Source organism: Panthera onca, chromosome F2 (assembly GCF_046562875.1).
Source record: "Panthera onca isolate mPanOnc1 chromosome F2, mPanOnc1 haplotype 2, whole genome shotgun sequence".
NCBI classification, from domain to species: domain Eukaryota; kingdom Metazoa; phylum Chordata; class Mammalia; order Carnivora; family Felidae; genus Panthera; species Panthera onca.
The window spans coordinates 59,380,571-59,387,288 of NC_138356.1; the positions used below are offsets into that span (position 1 = coordinate 59,380,571).

Consider the following 6,718-nt stretch of genomic DNA (forward strand, 5'->3'; position numbering starts at 1 on the left):
GGGAAATGGCGATTCAATGTTTTAGCAAGTTAAGGACCTATTGGTGGAAAGGATTCAATTGAGAGGGCATTGATATTTGGAGGAGACATGTCTAATGCACACTAGAGAGATTATCTTTCTATAGGAGAAGAAAGTAACGCATGCATAAAAGTAAAACATGCTATGACGGTAAGATTTTAGTAGTTTTGTAGTGGTAAGCAGCAAATGATAGCTTCATTTTTTTTTTTTTTTTTTTTCTGGAAAGTGTAATGAAAGACCATTTGAAAGGTGCTGCGAAAGGTAAAGATTTGCAAAGAAGGGGAGATCCCCAGGTGTGTCTCAATCTCTAGGAAATCTTTGCAAGTAGGCGAGGCAAGCTGGTCGCTGTAATCTGGTTCAATAGAATCCACTGGCGTGGAATTTTCCCATTTGAACACTGCTTTCCTAAATGTCATGTAATTAATACCAGTCAATTTGTTAAGTTAGAGCTCTCCATTTGCCGCGATTTTTTCTGACGGTTGCAAGTCCCAGATAAATTCTCATTTTCACGGATAACAAGCATCTCAGATACGGAGAGTATTAAACAAGATTAAAGGGCATGTGGACCCTGCACCGGCCAAGGGGCTGCCTTGCGCACCTCGCTGCGTGAGCACCCGCCTAGAGCCAGCATTGAAGCTACAAGATGGCTGACCAGGACCCGAGGGGAGGTAGCCCCTCCAACGAACGGTGGCCTCAGGCACGGGGGTTGTGGTCACCTCTCGCTTCAGGACACCCCCGGATGTAGTGAAGGGACCCTTGCGTCTCTGCGGCCCTGGGTGGCCAGCAAGCCGATGCCCCCCTTGCCGACTCTGGAGCCTCTCCTGGGCCAAAGTACCTCCTGTACTGCGGTGGTGTCTTGGAGCCCCTGCCCCGGTGCCCACGCGGTGCCTGCTGTGCCGCCGGTTTCGGGACCCACTCCCTTCACTGGCACCACGGATACCTTCATGAAGATTGTGAGACACGAGGTCACCAGTACCCTGTGGAGTGGCCTCCCAGCCCCCCGGTGGTGACTGTGCCGGCCACTGCTGTGTAGCTTCCCCATCAAAGACCTTTCCTTGCGGTCCGGCCCGGACTTCTGACCTCCCCGCACCCGTGGTGGCGGGGGCACTAGGCTGCGTGGGTACCCTGACTGTGATCAGCTCCCTGGAGCCGGTGAGGACAAAGCTTCAGGCTCAGCGCGTGTCACAGCATGGCTCGTGCCTGTGTTAGGGCCGCTGTGGCTCAGGGAGGCTGGCGCTCAGTGTGGATGGGCTGGGGCCCTCCTGCCCTTCGGGATGTGGCCTTGGCCTTTTCTGCTCTGCACTGGTGCGACGATAACTGGGTGGGCTCAGGCCAAAGGACCAGGTACCCGTGGGCGCCCACTGTGTGGCTGGTGACGTCTCAGGGATGGCGGCAGCGGTGCCCACTCTACTCTTTTCCACGGGGTGGAGACTCGAGGCCAGGTCGCAGCGGGAGCGCTGGAGGCCGTGAAAGTGACACCGGGCAGGCCCACTCCACCTGACTGCTGCCGCTGCAGAGGACCCAGCTGAGTCAGGCACTGGGGGGCTCTAACAGCTTCCTCTGGAGGATGAGGATCTTCAGGGCCACCCCCTCCTTCATGTGCCATCATGATCAGCTCTTTCGAGTTCAGTTTGGCAAAAGCTTCTTCCAGGGGCTCAATGGAAAACAGCCTGTAGGTTCTTAAAAGGAGCCAAGGTGCAAGGACCGCATCTCTTCTGAGGGTGAGGGTGCGGCAGGAGATGATGGAGCCAAGTGCCTATTCTCAGTACTGAGAAGAGGGGCCTCAGTCTCTCAATTAGGAGCACCGAGGGGAAGGGGCTGCCCCTCTGGGCCCGCCCAGGCCCCCCAACACAGCTTATTTCCTAGTGGTCCTCATTTCTGGCCCCAGAGAATGATCACTTTTCCAGCCAAGTTCAAGACCACATCTACTAACTGTCCCCTTCCCTCCACCATTTCTCTGTGTATTTGCTGTAACTGGGTCTATCCTCAAGAGACACAAAACCCTGGGCCTGGTGTAGTCCACACCCACACTCCTTGAATCTAAAAATGATGAATTTCTAGAGAGAAAGAAAGAAAGAAAGAAAGAAAGAAAGAAAGAAAGGGAAAGAGAAAGAAAGAAAGAGAAAAAGAAAGAAAGAAAGAAAGAAAGAAAGAAAGAAAGAAAGAAAGAGCTTTACCTTGAACATCCTTCCTTGTCGTGTTCTGTTGGGAGCGTGTTCTCCCAGGTCTTTGCCTCTGTCTGGCCATTTCTGGAAAGACTCTACCATCTCAATCTTTAGGAATCTACTTTTAAGAAAAAGGAGATATTTTCCTTGTCTACTTCATATGCTTCATAAGTGACCAATAATATTCTCCATGATACATTTTGTATTCCTTTTTGTTACTCTGTTTAGTGTCAGAAGTCCACATACACCCTTCCAAGCTTTAAAAGATTCCAAGTAAAGAGTTGATGTAATATCTAGAATAACTGGCCCCCAAATATTTAGCCAGTTTTCAAATACATATATTCATATGTATTTATATAAATATATTTATATTTATATAATATTGGCCTAGAAGTTTCAAATAAATAATCTGAATTTTTGGCTGATTAATTATAAAGCTAAACATCTTCTTTCTTTAGAAATAAACTAGTATTAAATTTATACTATGTTATTCTTGAAGTCTAAGTGGGAGCAATTTTTTTAAATTTTTTAGAGGACCTAAGAAATGGAAATGGAGAAAATCATATTCAGTTCTCATTATGTAGCAAAAATATGTAGCTAAAATGGCTACTCATCTCTTAGAAACAAAATTCCTTTATTAATTATATGCCAATATTACAGTAATGCTTTGCTAACAGAGAAAAGAGTTTTGAAGCCAATAAAATAAAAACTACAATGAAGCTCAAATTTAAAAAAGATATGTGCACATGAAAATATCATCCAAATAAACGGAAACAAATTTCATGAGTTACCTATTATACTGTCACCTTTTATAAATAGGTTTTTCATGTTGTAACTCAAAGTTCAACATAATAATCTTATTTGGAGGGAAAATAGAGAAATTTATTCTATAAGTATATAAAACATTATCAGGAACAATTTAGAAAATTGTTTAGTGTTTAAGTGTGTTTTCATAAGTACCGAACTATCTCTGTGACAGGGATTTCCTTTTTCTTATTTATTTATTTGTTTAGAGAGCAGAGGAGAGGGGCAGAGAGAGAGAAAGAGAGAGAATCTTAAGCAGGATCCACGTTGAGCATGGAGCCCAAGCAGGGCTTCCTCCCATGACCGTGGGATCATGACCTGAGTCAAAATCAAGAATCGGATGGTTAACCAACTGAGCCATCCAGGTGCCCCAGGCAGGGATTTCTTAATATTAACATAATATCATGGTAATATACTCTCCACTACCTACTTATAGTAAATTTTTTCATTCCTCAAATTATCTAAATGGGAAACTGATATATTTTGTGTCTAAAAGAATGGCAAGAAAAGAAGTCCTATACATAAAATCAAGACTGTGGTCGGTGAACTAAGAATTTGCACCTGTGTATGATGTTGAGAAGATTTTGGAACCAGTGACTCCAGTTTCATATACCCCTTTCTATAGCACACAACTGGGTATAACAGTACTTTGTGAGGTTTTCCTTTCTTCTTGGAAATGGATCTATACGTATCATCATTCAATTAATGCAACACGCATGGCATTCACTATATACTACACACTGTGTTGAATATTACGCAGAGTGAAATTAGACATAGTTTTTGTCCTCCAAATTTCATAGCCTAATATATTAAAACTATTTCTGGGGGTCCATTGTTCTCTGTATCACACATAGAGAGTGGCCTCAATAATCAACTGGAATTCCTGAGTCATCTTCATGGTGCTTAACGCTCATTAAAATATTTATGTCAAGTGTTATGACTTCCCACTGTAAATAAGAAAAGATAACATTGGAGAGATTAAGGAAACTACCAAGGGGGAAAATGCCAGTAAGGAAATATCCAGGATTAGAAAACAGGTCTTATGATTCCATAATCTATGGATTATCGATTGTCAACAAATTCAGTTACCTTCATACAAGGATACATGTTACAAAAACTTCTGTCAGTATCTTTCCTCCATTCCTCTCTAAATCAATCTTACTCCTTATCAGGGCTCCTAGCCTAAAACCACACTAACTCCAAATCCCAGCCAGCCTTCCTATTATCACAGCATTCTTGATCCAGGCTGGGAGTAGAGTCAGCTGCATGTAAGTTTTCATAAAACAAATTCAGTTTAGTATAGTGTTTCAGGAATCTAAAGACCTCAGGGCCAGCTTTGGTCTAGAGGCTATTCTCATTACCATAGCAAAGTATGATCACAAAAGACCAGTAAATCTTATAAAGCATTTAAAAGAATAATAGACTGCCCCCCCCCCCACCAAATAGATATAACCCTAAAATCCCCTATCTCCACATGTAGCCATGGAGATCGCAAAACAGAAATGGGATTGAATTTGCCTTGGACAGTCTGTTTACACAAGGAAAATTTATTCAAGACCTGGAACTTCTCTTGGCACCTGACTGAGATTCTAAAATATTTTCCCTGAGCTCTGATCATGTACAACACTTCACACATGGATGATCATACCATCACACAAAGAGCCAGATCTCTCAGAAACCCCTGGAATGCCTAAAACCCTGTATGTGTATACATGATAAATCCAGAGAGTCTGAAGAGAAGGTCCCTTAATGCAGACTAGTAAATCTACATGGGGCTTAGTGAAATGTTTTGTCAATGAGATTTTCCTATGCATTTTTCCCGACCTTTTCTATAGCAAAACAGAAAACCCAGGAATATTAATATCTGGGCAAAATATCTTCAATGTAGGTGTAAAATTAATAATGGTGGGAAAGGCAAAGAAAAAGAGAGAATGGAGAACATATGCTTAGCCTCAGCCTCGTTTGCTTTCCCAAAACATGTTTTCAATACGATGATTCCTTGTGCAGCCTGAAAAATAATTCTGCAAGCTTTTTAACATCCATAAGATACAAGTTCTAATTGAGATAAAGCATAATAATATCTAGGAAAAGCATCATGGTGGTATTGCTTTGACAGTGCATTTGCCTAAACATTCTTTGTGCCCAAATGGGGATTTGATGTCCTTTTAGGTTTTCTGAAAGCTAGACTAATTAAAAGCATATATTAATTCAAGCCATATTACATATAAAATGTTCCAAATCTGTCTCTCAGCCCTGAAGGAGCACAATAAATTTAATCCTGTCTGCATCTGTGGGTGTGTTGTTTTGTAGTGATTCTGTAAATCTAAGAGGCAGCCTGTGGCTCATCTGTAATAGTAAATACCTCATTCACAAGGTTTTTCGTTATGCATAGTTTGTCTCCTGAAGGCATTTCACACAACAGGAGCCGTCTCTGATGAAAATACTTAATTCCTTAAAGCACCACAGTTCATAATAGTATGGGGAATTTTAACTATACAAGCTATAAAAATCTTAACAAATTGCCAGTAGCTACACCCTCACTGATGCATTTATTTCTTTACTTTCCAGGGTCACCCTGGTTAACCTAACCATTTAGATCGAAACATTGTATGGTAGCTGATGGATGACATGTTCCATTAAAGATGTTATGGGAAATAAGAAATAATTAAGTGCTACTCCATTCACCATAGTAGCTGGTATTAAATATTAGTACACCTGACCAAGAACTGTTCACCTAAGAACTTAATTGTAACAGATAACTTTATTTTGTGCATGAAATTTTGCTCCTCAAAATATGAGGCGCAATATCCAAGAAGGCTAAAACTGACCAAACACAGATGAAGTCAGAAAAACAAATACTACTTTTGGGTGAGACTAAAAGAGTATGCATTGCTGAATGTCAGAAATATATACAATCAGTTTTCATAATGGTGAGTTTATGGGTCTTTCTTTTGTCAAAGGACCACTGCATGACAATTGAGTCTTCTCTTGGAATTGCAAATACTGGTGTTGTCACTGAGAACACTGATACCCAGTCTTGCTATTATAAACCATGAGTATAAATTCTGCTCCTGGAATTTTGGTAAGCTTTCTGAAATGTGATCTGATTCCCTTCAATGAGCAGTTTTCGGCATGTTTACCTTCTGAGTTTTAATCTTGATAATGATCTAATTTCTTTACTCCAGATTCTGCCCAAACTTTCTTCTTTGGCATATCTAGTTTGCCCCAACCAGTTATTCATGACCAGGAGCAGTATTCCTTTCCAAGGACATGTGACAATGTCTGGATATACTTTTGATCACTACAGCTAGGAGGATGCTACCTGCATCTAGCGAGTGGAGGCCAGGAATGCTGTTAAATAGGCCACATTGCACAGGATAACCTCCCACATCAAAGCGGTATTCCGAATTTAAAAAGAAAAGGCAATAATGCTGAGGTTGACAAACCCTGATCTAGAAATGAATTTCCCCATTCTCCTGCCAAAATGGTTGCCAATTAGGAACAGGTTTATAATAAGAAGATAAAAAAGAAGAGATGTATAATGCACATTATATTTTTAAACCCAGTATACTGTAGGAGGTCAAACTTTACAAGTAGGCAAATCTTATTATTAATTTAAATTTTATTGAGGTTAACATACACAGAGAAAAGTGCACAAGCCATAAATGTGAAGCTACCCAAAATTCCAAAATAAAACATCTAGGTAACCATAATCCTAACACAGAATGTTA

The 6,718-nt window shown here is 41.2% G+C and overlaps 1 pseudogene; it reads left to right on the plus strand.

Moving 5' to 3' along the window:
- Positions 1-572: 572 nt before the first annotated feature.
- LOC132664672 (mitochondrial glutathione transporter SLC25A39 pseudogene) lies at positions 573-2,119 on the plus strand (annotated as a pseudogene).
- Positions 2,120-6,718: the final 4,599 nt, after the last annotated feature.